Source organism: Pecten maximus, chromosome 1 (assembly GCF_902652985.1).
Source record: "Pecten maximus chromosome 1, xPecMax1.1, whole genome shotgun sequence".
Classification (NCBI taxonomy): Eukaryota; Metazoa; Mollusca; class Bivalvia; order Pectinida; family Pectinidae; genus Pecten; species Pecten maximus.
Genome location: NC_047015.1, coordinates 52,471,643 through 52,487,310, shown reverse-complemented (window position 1 = coordinate 52,487,310; position 15,668 = coordinate 52,471,643).

Below are 15,668 nucleotides of genomic sequence, written 5' to 3'. Positions count from 1 at the left end.
TCGCAACAAAACATAGTTGTTGACCGACACTCACAATGAAACTAGCCTGTTATGGTCTTTATCTATAACCTCATACATGGCTATAATTTCACCAAGGATTTTGTTTCATTGTTTTGCCATTGTTTCTTTAATTCTAATTTCTATTCGTGATTCTTCTTTTAATTGTGTTTTGTTTTGATTAATGCCTTCATTTAGGTTTGATTCAGCTTATGTTGCAATCAATTCCATTCTTCTTAATTTTCAGATCTAATATCGTATTTGTATAATGACACAATGTTTTTATTTTACATGCATAACGTGTTTGATTAATTCAAATAGAAGAATCAAACCTGATAAATCATCCAACCAATGAAGATTAGTGGGTTTATTTTGGGTTTTTTTCCCATTCAGAATGTCAATTTCATCAGTTCTGCATATGGGAAACCTGAATGTCGTTGTGCACATACAGACAAATTAAGGGTGCACCGTCTGTAATTTAATGTCGTACATCAGAAGATGTGCCAATACAAAATTATTCTTTCTACAAGCTCTGACAGTAATTAGTCCCCGAAATAGTAAATCATGTTTACGTCCCTATCAACTGTCTTCTATTTATCTATTCCCTGAGAATGATTGATAATTATTGATGATAAGATCGTATAAGAGACAGCAAACTCAAACATGCCAGAGATATGCCATACCCATAGCGACCATAATTAGACTTTAATAAAGCGTGATAGCCTTTTGATTCGGTAGGCAGTTCTCGTAAAAGGTCATTAGATAAATTGTTCACAATCAACACACCGTTGCAGACATTCATACATCAATCGACCGTATACGTCAATACTGTTATGTTTACTGTTCACAGAAACCTATATATGTATACGGTCGGTAGTTTTTTTTATATAAGATACATTTGTTTATTGGATTTGTTTATTACAAGGCATATACATCAGTGTATGTATATATACTTATATATCAGTGCGAAGTAATTGATATCACCACTTTATGCTTCTCTGCAAAAACGTACAAGTTATATTTTGTTAACGTTATGCTTTCGTCATGATATACATTATACAGTTGTGGGATCGCACACCGTTAAGCAATGTGCTTTGAGCGCTGGAGGTTTTGCATGATGTATACACGATATTATAAATGTTGTTGTGTCGTTCAGGCGAATGCGCGCACGATTGGCGATCGAAAGGGAAGTGTTTGCGAGAGATGTCCTTGGTTATATAAATTAAGGCATTGATTACGAATAGTGTTATAACGTTCGGCAGGCTTATTAAATAGGTGGTATATATATATAAGCTTATCGTCTGCAATATCTTCCATTGGATATCTTGTCAGCTTATGCATCCTTGATTCTATTTTTTTTTTAAAGTCATTTGTTACTAGATAAAAACGGCTGGAATTCAAATAGGCCTCTGGTCCATGACACAATTTATCATCACTCGTCATCGAGGCATGATATGTCGGTAACCGGGTTGTCCAATAGAGAAACCATACTAAAATATATGGCAAGTGCGAATATAATCAAAGTAAGACTACGACACATTTTTATCATGCGTTCCATGTTGTGTCGATAAAATATGATGATATTAAACACCGAAATAGTCGATTCTGGAAAAATGGCCTGACCCCTAACAGGCAGTTAACATACCGATGGGGGTGCTGTTGCATGGTTTTAACTGTGGTAAGTACGAATCTCATTATAATTGGTTTGCATTAGTCTCAGAAACCCATTGCATTTCTTTGTTCTCTAAAACGTGGAAAAACAACCCCGTGGTCACAGGTACGTTCAGTATACTATACCTTTATATACGGATTTAATAATAATTTCATGGATATGATGCATTTATCTCTATAGGTAAACGCAGGTAATACAAATATCATTGTTATTTCATACGAACATGCACTTCGATTATATGTTTTTGATACGACACATTCCGTATTTTGGTGATATCGCAAACTTGATCATCCTATCTTAAGAAACCACACAGTTGTTCGATACAATCACACATTTGTGCGGACGATATGCACACGTTGTCTGCATAATGTGCGGACTATGTTTGCATGTGATTTGATACTTTGTGTGCTCCTTTAAAGTACATATATTTTTTTAAATGTTTTTTTAGAAAACGTTTTACTACTACGATTTGAGTTTACATTGCAGGTGAATTTGACAAAGCAAAAGACGCCTGTCATCTCTGATCACCTTCCAACGTGTTAAAAGTTTATCCAGATGATTGAAGACTGCTTTCTGAAATAGAGGACGCTTACCTCTTTGAATCACGCGGTCTTTCAAATGTCGTTCTGTTTGGCTTTTCTTTGTGCAAGTATCGCCCTAGTCCTGTTTTGAGTTAGGTTCTTTTGTACAGGTCGGATTCATGTTAGTTTAACAGTTTGCACTACATATAAAACATACCTTAACGGTCAGCGATCGAAATGAAACTGGAATTCCATTCAAAATTGTATTGTATAGTTACTCGGTTTATGTGCCAATTTCCTGTGTTTAATTTTTATATTACTGCCTTACAATTTAAAAACATAGTTTAAAAACCAGTATACTAATTGATTCTTCCTAGCCCTCCTAAATTCCAAACCACTCTCCAAGAATAATAAAAAAGAAAATGGCTAAATAAATATCAAACAGCGATACACTGATCCAATAAAATGATAATTAACAAATATGGTATGTCTTTTGCGAGTTTTATAAACCATTAGACCATCCCTTTTATGTTGTATATATATATCAAACATAGACTTTCAATGGGAAAACAATAATCGGAAAATTTCCCAAAGGATTTAATCTGTTTGTTTTGCGTGGTATGCGAAATGATGGCGATTTCCAGATTTCACTTCATTGTTTTGTTCCTTGTTCAATAAGCGTTAATTACTTGTAAATCATTGTACGAAGACTGACAAGTGACGATGCGCTGTATGCGGAGAATAAAACTCGATTACACAGATGTTTCTTCATTTAAGGACTTGTCTGTGATGCTAGGGACATCACACTGCTGTCACATTCCTCTAAGACTAGTCAGTGAAGCAGGGGAAATCACACAGATGTTTCTTCCTTCTAAGCAATGCTATCGACACAATATAACCGTTCGCCCTTCAAAGACTACAGGTGTTTTGGTTTTAATCTCCAGAAAAATGTCGTATATAATAATGTTCATGTACATTATATGTAGATATCGTTTCACTTCCGGGACACTTTGTTGGCTCAACTTCCATGAATGACATGGTTTTATCTGATGTGAATAGCATGTGTTTTTCCCCTTTTGTAATGGCAAGTTGAATAACTGCATTACAAAATGTCTTGTAGAACTATATTTCTCTATAGAATTGCATTTTAATTAGCATATATTTTTGGAACTGTAGTTATTGAAAAGTTATTGAAAACATATACAAAATCAAAACGCTTAAAATCAGAAAATAAATCTAACACAATTATTATTCCTGATAAAGATAGACACACAATACCATTGTCCCTTTCAAACTTCATTGAGATGTTTTGGGAGTACATGTATTTAATGTTATAAGTTGAAAGCTGTTTACATAACACTGGATTATTGTCTCTTTTTTTTTTTTTTTTTTTTTTACATTTCCCTAAAATTTTCGATACGCCGGAAATTGGTGCCATCCCAATTATAGCTATACTGTGAACTTATTTTGGGCAGACATAGCTGGATAAGACATATTATCCCAGTGAAAATTTGGTGCGCTAGCATTTTTTCCCATTGAAACACTCTACAGCAACTGCCAATAGCGCAATTATAATATAGCGGAAGGTATTGAAATCGAAAATCAATTAAATGAAATTAAAGTCTGGTACTTGTTATGTAAACACAACCTTTTGTAATAGTATTTCCCTTTGGAAAGTGATAGCGGGATCATCTTGTGGAGTGGCTCGAATGATGATATAAAACAATATATTATATGTAGCGCTTTTATATATGTATCAACAGATTTAATCATTTCCAAGCGACGAACAAAATATTAACACTTGTTATTGTTCTTTTTATCGATGGGCCTTTTACAGGATTCAACGTTTTCGCAACCCTCAGGATCAAATGAGGACAGATGTCAAGAAACATAAAACAAAGGAAAGAAGAACAGACAGAAACAGAAATGAGTCGTAACGGAACAGTCTGCTTCAGTCGGAAAAAAGCAACCGATCCAGGTGAGGAAGGAAAAGTGGCACACAGTCTGTTATCAACGTATTTTAAAATACGCCTATGACGTTACATATAAAAGAGTGGCTCGATTGGATCACATTGGAAAAAAGTATTTCTTCACGGATTCAACGAAGTGTCAATAGGTGGACTCGATTTATTTGAAGCTATACTAGATTTGATCACAACCAAGTTTTCCGCTACGAAACTAACGGTAACTGTGTCCTCTTTAGATTCTAGGCACTAAAGCCCTTATCATCGTATGATTTTTGCAGACGTTGATATTAAAATACATCTGCATAGATTGCAACTCTAGAAATATGTTCTTCGTAGCCACTGTACGAATTATGTATCTAGTCTAGGTTTCGTAATAGCGAATACAGGGGTGATTTCATTATCGGCGTCATCTGTGGTCTGGTGTGGACTGGTGTGTCTTCCTTGTATAGAATTAAACATGGCCACTTGTATAGTTTTGTTTATCTTCCTAGCATGTAATCGTGTGTGTATCATTCTTGCATTCATTTTGGACAAATGAACTTCCGCTCTTTACATACATTGTTTTGTGAAATGATTGATGTTGATTTTGCTACTTAGAATACCACTTTTGTGGTAATTAGCATTGCCCGGTAATTTCTGGTGTAGATGTGGCGACTGAATGTTGAACCATGCAGAATCAAACGATTTCATGTGTGTGTCTGATACAATCTACTTTCCGTTTGAAACATGTTAGAACGTTATCTTTTCTTTCATGTCTATTTGTTCTTTGAATTATTTTGTCTACTATTAGTACAACTGTACCTTCCTAAGCTGCCGTCCTGTTGACACAAGCCATTCTGTTGACGTTAAACCACAAACAAAATAGCCTATTCTCTGTGGGTATAATACTGCACACGTGATATGATGTCTGTATTTTTTGGTCGAATACATAATAAAAATTTAGGAGTGAATATTTGTATTGTATGCATAGCCATTTATCTATCTTATTAGTAAATATGCCATTTTCCTATAAACCTGTTTGATGTTTCACCTAGAGAGATTAAGGTCGCGGTGTCCTTCATACATTACACGAAAATTGTCTTTGCATGTGAAAGGTAAACGCTTTGTTCAATTAAGATCCGTGTAACGTCAGTGTTTTAGATATAACGACCTGATCAAGTCGGATTTCAAACCGGACGAACCAGAAATGATACAACATATATCCACTCATTAGAAAGCAAAGCGAATGTATCTGACCTAATGAATTCCGTTTGCAGCTGTTCAGCTATAACTGTACTGATTACTGGCTGTTGGCAAGATAACCTGAAAATCAAAACACAAACTGTAAGCACAAGAATGAACGACATTGTATAAAATTCAGATTGTTCTCTACATTTGTGCAGGGGTTGATAGCCTTTAACAGTAAGTGTCATCAGGGTATGAGGACAGGTTTTTGTATTTGTTTTAGGGGTTCAACGCCCTTGCACAATAAAGCACAGAAAAAACAGAGTATTAAGAACAGAAAGGAAAAATTTGAGATTCAAAGTGGTGCTATAGGGGCAAAGGCGTTTGATTTGGTTTGGTTTCATTTGTTTAACATCCTATCAACAGCTTAGGTAATTTAAGGACGGCATCCCGTGCGTGCGAAATGCATGCGTGTGGTGAGTGCGGATGTGTGTTTTGGGAGGATGCGGTATGTTTTTGTTAAGTCTCCCTGTTGTAGGCCGGAACTTTCACCGATTTATAGTGCTACCTCACTGAAGCATACTACCGCAAACACCCAGGAGGCAAAGGCGAACAATTTTGTCTTTGAATAACAAAATTGATTAGGAAAAGACAGGTTATAAACTGAAGCATATATTAATATCATCCATTACCAAATCGAAATTAAATTAATATTGTGACATATTCTTACACAAGGAAAGACCATAGTCTCATGTAATGCCAACTCTCGGACTCTAAAAAGCCAGTCGCATCCATCAGCATCATATAACGAATTTCCCCGAACCCATGATTAACCAAATATGCCTGAATAATAAGTTTCGAGTTTTAACATGTATCGTAAAATCTAGATCCTTATCGCTAATGGTAGACATTGGGAAAAGTGACATTTCCTCTTTTATGGTAAACAGTTTCCAGTCTTATTTTCAGCGTTTACTTTACTCCCTGGAGCCTATAACAGTTGACGGTATGTAGTTAGGTTAGTCATTTCTAAACTATTTAATGATATATCTACAAAACATTACACCCTAAAAGAAAAACACGTATCATCATTCGCAGGGGACCTATTTTCGAAGTCCGAACCGATAAAAAAGCCGAACACATAGGCGATCTGTACCACTGATATGATTTGTGTTGTTGGTACTGACTTGATTGGGTGGAAATGTATAGTAACACTTTAAACTGATCCTCTTTGGCAGGTGCTTATTGCATGTGATGAGTGATGTCGAGATTAAACTATCCATTAGCACAAAATACATTGGGTAATTACTGGAGAAAGTAAAAATAGGTCACCATGGTACATTCCTTCCACAGTGTATAATCAATTTAGGTCTCAATAGGAACATCAGAGTGGGCTCATTGTATAATTGCTAATAAATGGATACATTTTAACACTAACAGCAATCGGTAAGCGAACAATCGAGTGAATCTCAAACGATATTGGCTGTCGCTTTAAACATTGTGATACATTCATTCTAAACATCATATATTTAAACCATAGTTGCTTTTATCTACTGTTCATAACAGTGTCTTCCCTACCATAATCCTGATTCAGGAAACTTACTGGCAGCGCTGGAATAAACGGATTCAGGAGACGCTGCTACTGCTGCAGTTATAGACAACTTAAACTTTTTTTGTACGAATAATGTCCCATTAGGAAAAGTAATGGCTACATCAAAACTATGTAAATCATACGTTTCAAGCTTTGTGTTAGATCGGTAGACAATCTGTTCTGTTCAAGTTATGGTACAGGTACTTTGCGCACAAATGTGAAATAAAATGTCAATGTAGTTTTAAAACTGGTAAACACTGTAAAGCTATGATGTTTTCAGGTATGTATGGACGACTTTAAATGTTCGCTTTTTCCCAAGGCCGAATCACGGCTATTTATTTGATGCCCCCTCGAAGTTGGTTCATAGTGCAAATAGTGAAAATTAAATAATAATCTCAAACAAGATGGTTGGTTGTATTGCTTTTTAAAGCTGTTTTGCGCCTTTCAGACCCTGCAGATTTAAAATATTGAATTGTGACGGTCAAAAGAATAAAGTTGGCCTCTTTTGTACATAACTAAAGAAGCAGTGTTAAAAGCTATTTTATAAATCCCAACACCAAGTAAACAGGAAAAGTTAGTACTAATCTGATATATTTAGTTTTTTGCTTGTCAAACGATGATGTGTCAGGAAAAAGGTCGAACAAACAATGAATACAGCAATGGACGAAGGACCAATGTGATCTGATACCATACATTGGTGTATGCGTCCGTCAATAATTGACTTCTTCTTAATAACTGATTGGACTTTAACTAATTTTAGGAAGCATCCCTATGTGGGATTCAAATTTGTATAAATGATGAGACAGACCCATTTGGCTTATGGATCCTGGGATCAAATCATGCAATTATACATGAACATAAACAACTTTTAAGTCACCTGGTCAATTTAAGACACGTCCGTCAACATTTCCTTTTAATCGCTAGAGAGATAATAAAAAAAACCTCTAAATTCCTACTCCTTCTTGAAAAATATCAGGATTTGATCCATATTTAATTAACGCATAGTTAGAAGTTGCAGCAGAAAAGGTAGACAAAAATGTGAAATGCTACTTCTAATATTTTGTCATGATTGCGGTAACATATAGGTGAGCGATGCAGGCCCTCATGGGTGAGACACTTTAACCTAATTGTTCTGGTTGGCATGCGACGGACCTCCCGTGTGTTATTCAGTGAGGTAGACACCAACATCTGTATATGGTGACCCCCCCACCCCCCTCAAAATGACACTGGTTGTTCTGGGGACAACAAACCCCAACATCCAGACACTGACTTAAGACAGGTTGCCTCTTTTTTAGACAGAAGAGGGATGCAAGAAATCTTATTAAAAACCACGTCTTAAATTTAAATTAACATTAGATCTAATTTATTTCCAGAAATGAAATTGCTCTATTGTAGCGATATTGGGTTCATGTTACAATACCTTAGAACATGTCACCTACCAGCTGGGCGAACAAAGGTCACTTCATTCTAAGACCCGCTATGTTTCTAGATATTTTTAACAGGTATTGTTATACTGGACGTGGTGTTTATCGTTATACTCTCTACCGATGATGCATTGTAATGTATTAACGACTTTGTATTTGTTTGAGGGTTAACGTCCTTGTTACAGCTAGAGTCCATCAATATGCCGACCAAGAGGGATTCCAATGGAACAAAGCGTAAAGAGAGAAAAGAAGGAAACAAATTACCATGGGGGCGACATATCAAATTTGGTCTCTTTAGTGTTCTAAACATTGTTCTAAAAGGAGTGGTTTTCCACCTCAAAACCAACAATCAGGTTCGTTGATCTCGGGACCGACTGGGTCTTATTGTCTAATATAAGTTTGGCAAATAAACACAGACACAAAGATATATATTTAAGGTAGATTTATTAAATTAACATATACGTAAAATTATATATAAACACAAGGACAATTGACAAACTCTGTCTCACACTCATCTCTTGCACACTACGTATAGGCAAAGTCCAACTAGCGCCTACACGGCCCTACTCTTATAAATACTATTGACTACACGGCCCGACTCCTTGAATCGACGGGAAACTAATATAAATCACTACTCTAAACTCCTACATAAATATTACATGACTACTGGGAAACCTACTGCTGTGACTGGCAAAATATATATTGCGGTTAATCGACCCTACATGTATGAAACTACCTACATCTATTCCTACAGGAGGAAAGAGGAGTCTAATTTGTCTTTTCAAGATTTCAGTTATGTCTAACGAGTCAGAAAGGGAGATATAGACCAAGCTGTCCTATCAGGACTTACATATCTGAATGAAAATCTACACAGGCGTCCCGGCTTAAATAGACGACAACTGCAATCTGCACATACAATAGTCGCGTCAAATTACTAGGAACACTTCCGCAGTTAGATGAGTTTCGAATATTATAAAGTTTCGGTATATTGAAGTCATAATATCATTAACTCATTAAAGTTTAAAAAGTTTCTCATCTTTAACACTGTAAATCGGCGATGTAGCAGGAATTTTTGAAACTTTGAATTTGAAACTGTTTTTTTATGTCAACAAAGTAGACATAGTCCCGGATGGGATTTGTAACCCGGTAAATGTTCACCTATTCAAACAACCAAACATAGGTTGTCTTGTTAAAAAGCGAAAACGGCACAGGCAGTTACTATAATAAAGTTGATAATTTCACGATAAAGTGATGTTTTTAAGACAAACTACATTGTATTTATGTACAACACATAACAAATATTTCCTTGAATTCTTAGTAAATGAGGAAATGTACTGCTCAGCGCAGTCGTAAAACACTTTAATTGATCAAGACAGCTTCAACGAGGCATACATTTCCTTCGCATGGCCTTGCAGTTAAATAAATTAGCAAACTACGGCACGTTGGCACCACTTCCATGTGAACTAATCAGCAGTCAAGATTTCCTCGAATCGGATATTTCTTATAGACAATGGATCTGTGATAAGTGAACAAATTGTTTGTAGGGTTTCATGTAGACCTGTGTATAAAAATAACTACTTGTCATGAAGACGAATATAGCAACTCTTCTTCAGAAATGCATTTGAAAATTAACTGCATTTGACATCGTCTCCATCTTCCTGTAGACTTTTGTCTATAGAAGCAAAATAACTTCTATTTCAGGAAACTTACTTTAAATTTTAATTAACCGACAAAATCATTTTGACGTATTATTAATTTTGTCGACACTTTCGTGCGTATCAACTCTTTGGATTGAGTTTTGAATTCATGTCTTGTCACAGATTTTTGGAAATGATGTTCTATAAAATTCACAAATAATTGGTTTGGTTTTTATTTGTTTAACGTTCTGTTAACAGATATTTCTATACTCAAACAAGAAAGGTTTATTTTATAATCGGACATCCGGCACCAACGTGTACGCATAAACGAAGTTGATTATAACTTTGACAAAATGATTATGAGATAGCATTGAGCAAGTTTTGTTATTATAGGTTTGGTCAAAAATCCAACATGGCCGCCATGTCATCATGTGTTGAAAAGTTTAAAATGGCAATAACTCAAAAGTATTCATTATACAGAGGTCATGTTGTTATATTTTTTGTAGATAATGTGTGGGGCTAACCCTTTTCCTTCAAGCTTTAAGGAGAGTGGTCAAATAAAAAAAGTTCGCTATGGGGTCAAAGGTCAACAAATTTTTAACTTTTTATTTTAAAATCTTTTCATATAGATCGATGCAGTATGTCATTCTGATGATTTTAGTACCTTCCGTTTTTCGACAGCACTTCAGGTTCTTGTGGTACGTCATTTTGAAAATGATCGTGATTGCGCAATCATTGATTAATCTTTAAACGACAAGGGACTTCATTTTGGTTCTGTAGCGTGCTTGTATGAAGGTCTAACATGTTTGTTTAAATGATTGACTTTGGCTTTATGCAAGGTGACAAGGATCAAATAGATATAAAACTTTGAAACAGCATTTTCTCAAATTACAAGAGGCCTAGACACCTGTTATTTGGTCTGTAGTATGCTGGAATATAGGACTTTAAAGTAAGTTACTATGGATGACCTTCATTCGAGGTCATCAATAGTGTGAAAAGCCCGTCAAAATGTTAGTTATCAATTTCTAGTTATAATTGGAGTTTCACGTCATCAGTGTATATATATAATAGCCAAGTCTGTCCTAAGTCGCCCTGGGTGATAACTCAATAAAGAGATAGGTGAAGTCTGATGACCGTTCCCTGACGTTCGTCAACAGATACATCTATCTCTTAAAAAGTAGGCCTGTTAATTAGTCCCGAATGATATGTCTGATACCATAGCGACGATGTTATGCCATAGCGGTGTGGCTTTATACAAACTAGACTGATTGACCTTTTATACATACCTAGATGGATGTCTGTTTTCTGTCTGCGATTTGTGTTGAACATCTGCAAGTTCAATCAGACGTAGTATCAAAATGCGTACATTATTGATATTTTCATTGATGAGTACGCGATGTAATTCAATTGATCTCAGAATTAGGTGCGGTATATATATACATTCTCAATCTTATGAGTTCCTAGTACCGATCACAGGTTTTTGCGACAATCGCTGTAGCACGAATTAACCCCTTTGCGCTATATACAACTGTTTAGAAAGTGTCTGTCCACTTTGTGTTAAAAATGTGCATCACATACTTTTTCGAAGATTACTAACCACGCGCAACACCTGACAAATTGAAACATATGGCGAAAAATATTCTAAACTATTTTTAAGATTCCAGTCATGCTGTAAGGAACTTCACAAGAAGACTCAAGATATATGTATACAGAAGATGAACTAAACTGCATCAAACAGCTGTCTCGTCCTTTTATGACACTTAGGAGTTTATACCTAGGAGGCAATCATAGAAACACATAGAAATCTAGAAGGGAAGATTATTGTAATTTTTTTTTTACAGATTGCATGCAAGATTTTGATAATTTGCTGACACAATAATGTTATCTGCGTTTCATGAAATCTATAATAATCCTAACTGACAATTTGGAAATAGCTTGACACATTCAGAGCTATTCACCATTGTTGTCTACAGCCGATAAGGCATCTACATCACGACATGGCTTCTTGCAGAAATATCTATTTTCGTAGAAATTCTCTGCAGGTTCGAGAGAAAGCGTGATCAAAGAAGACGAGTATTTCCGGACCCAGTGCAGTATCTTGGGTCTTCTATAGAGACTCATGCTGCAGAAAAAACTTTAATAAAAAAACACGAAAATAGAAAAATAATTGACATTTTTCGCTGTAACCGAGACTCCCGCTGCAGTAAACTATGAGAAAAAGTCCATATATAGATATCTATATACATTTCTTTCTTTTTTTCATCTTTCTTGTTTTTGTTGATGTCCCTCTAAGCACTCGTCCTATGATCTCAGATATTGGAAAGAAATTTCAATAATGATTTAAACAAAAATTGGTGTGATACAAACGTTGCAAGGATATTCTTACATGGCAGATTAGTCTCTGCTATAGTACTACGATCTTTTGAATGGACATTATAAATTGTCACTCTCAACATCAGTCTTTTACCTATCAGATTATCATATTTTCTGATATACAAAATTATTGAGAAATACTTCTTCTTATCAAACAATATATATACAGTATGAGATGCCTCCACAAGTCCCTCAATATCAATAGTCTTATCAGCACTATAAAAGATTACTATAACTTGCAAAAATATATTGCCTACAGTCAGGGTGAAAGGGTACGGGAAAAATTCGAGAAAGAGTGGAAAAAATGGGAAAAAATATCCAATCTCTAGTTTTTCTTGTATCAGTGTTTATTGTAATATTATAAAATGATTGTCACAGTTTCTGCCGATATAATATTTTTCATATACATTAACTTAGAAGTTTTATCCTGTATCATCCCAACAATCTCTCTCTCTCCCTCTCTCTCTCTCTCTCTCTCTCTCTCTCTCTCTCTCTCTTTGATAGGATGTGTAATGATTATATGTGTAATTTGTTTTGTTCATGTGTTTGTCCTTGTGTGTGAGGATATGTTTTTGTATCTGTGTGTGTGTTTGTTGTGAAGTGAGTCTGCTATATGTGTGCAAGAATGGGTGTGAATGTTTAGTAGAAGACGCATGTTCATGAGAAGGATGATGATGATGCATATGATGATAATGATGCATGATGATAATATATGATGCATGATGATAATATATACTGATAAGGATGATGTGATGATGATGATGCATGACATTACATGATGATGATTAAGATTATGATGACAGTGTGTGTTTGACTATAATGATGATTATGATGCATGAAGATGATGATAGTGATGCATGATGATGTTGATATATAATGATAATGATGCGCGATGATGATGATAAATGATGATGATGATATATACATGCAATGATAATGATGATGCGTGATAATGATTAAGATTATGATGACATGTGTGTTCGACTATAATGATGATGATGCTTGATGATGATGATAATGATAATATATGATGATAATGATGCATGATGATGATAGTGATGCATGATGATGATAGTGATGCATGATGATGATAGTGATGCATGAGGATGATATATGATGTATGATGATGATAATGTATGATGCATGATGATGATATATATTGCAAATGATGATGCATGATGATGATGATGATATATGTTGTATGGTGTAGATGATGATGATGATATATGTTGCATGGTGATGATGAAGATGATGATGATATATGGTGATGCATGATGATGATATATGATGATGATATATGGTGATGCGTTATAATGATGATGCGTGATGATGATGATGATGTGTACGATGATGCGTGATGCATGACGATGTATATAATGCATGATGATGTGTGATGATGACATATGCTGATGATGATGTATATGATGCATGATGATGAAATATGATGCATGATGATGATATGATGATCATCATCATCATCACAACATGTATGTGTAAGAGTGTGTGTATGTGTTGTTGTTTTTTTTGTTTTTTTTTCTTCTTTGTCTTGTTTTTATTTCTGTCATCCATGTCTATTGTTTTAATATGTGAAAATGTTCTAAAAATAAAAGAATTATAAAAAAAAGATTTGTAAACGCTGTGTACGTAAATATTAATTCATCATAAGGCATTTGCCTGACGATTCATTTGAAGAAATAAAATGTGATTTGACATAAAAAAAAAAAAAAAAAAAAAAAAAAAATTATTGAGGTAGTTTATTTTGAGTAACTGTAATGTAACCACAACAAACGATTTTGTCGGGAAAAGGGGAAGTTTGTTGTTGATTGGTTAATTTATTTCGACAAGGCAACAAAGCCGGATGTTATGAATAAACAAGATATCGCAAATGGGTATTGGCGTCAACCATTGACTGGTCTGTATTGGTTCTATGTAAGATAGATCTACGTCCTCTTTTTCATTTGATATCAAACGAACCCTGTATATGGAATCTTAGAAAGATCTAAGAAGAACTTTCTTGAAGTATTACAGTAATGATATACTTCAAATTCAAAGATGACTGTCTGTCGGCCATATCATTTTCTCGATCAGACTTTAAATTACTTGGTAAAAATAGGGAATCACACACGTGAGGTTAGATACCTCTCCAGTACTTCTGAAGAAAACGTGATGAAATGATTTTAAAAGGACGTACGGCGAAAGGACCACAGACCATTTAGGGCGATATGAAAAGGATAGTAGGCACAAAGTTGAAATGTGGAAAAAAAAGTCGAATGAAATAGTTGAAAAGCATCAAGGTCAAGTTTTAAGAAAGCAATATGACATACGTACGGATGCAGCTTATGTTCAGATAGACATAAGACTTGTTGAATATTTGACACGTGAATATCTGAGAATGATATACGGATGACCCTGACGGATGTCCCAAGAGAAGATCTAAATTGTTTCGTTTATTTTTCGTCCATGCTCGAGCATTGTATTATCCTTACAGGAAAGCGATCACCAACGTCGTCCAAAGCTTAAAAGGTGATAAAGATTTAACCTTGGCACCATTGTTTAAGTTCCCCGAATACGCAGAAGTCCCACACTATCTCGTATGCCTATTTGAGTAAGAATCCATGGGGACCCATAACAGGATAACATGAAGACTTCGAAAATCGATTTCAAGACCTCTTTTTACATTTGCGTCAAGTTTCCCTACTTCATGTTCATTCGTTTAAATTGCTGCAAAGGAAATAAAAAGATATATTTTAAGACTTTGAAGGTCACTAAAATTATGCAATATCTGTACATTCAATCAGAATCAATGATGATATTTTATCACCAAAATATCAAAGTTTGATACTTTAAAACAAACTGAAAACAAATGTCGACTTTTCCACACCTCTACTACTATTCAACGTGCCTTCAGAGAGCTATTAGCTGCATTGCATCATAATTTGATCTGGCAGTGTTGTGTACATGTATGTTGAAGTTTAATTTGAAAATCCTAGATTTTCTAAATTCTTCTTTATATCTTAAAACAATACCTCGTATGTTTCCTTCGGTCCATAATAACTAATCGAGCTTTCCTTCCATGCGTTACATTGGACGATTAGGGACAGATGTCTTTTATTTTTCAAACAGGGCCCTTGTGTTGGTAATGCATCGGAATTCGGACTCCTTCTACGATCACTTTAGTCCCTAAGCATCACTGACGAGTTCTAGAAGGAAGAAAAGGTTGTATGCTGTCCCAAACATCACTAGCGAGGCCTAAAAGGACGAAACAGCTGAACATGTATGATGTCCCTAATATCACTGACGAGTAGAAGGATAAAACAGCTGTATG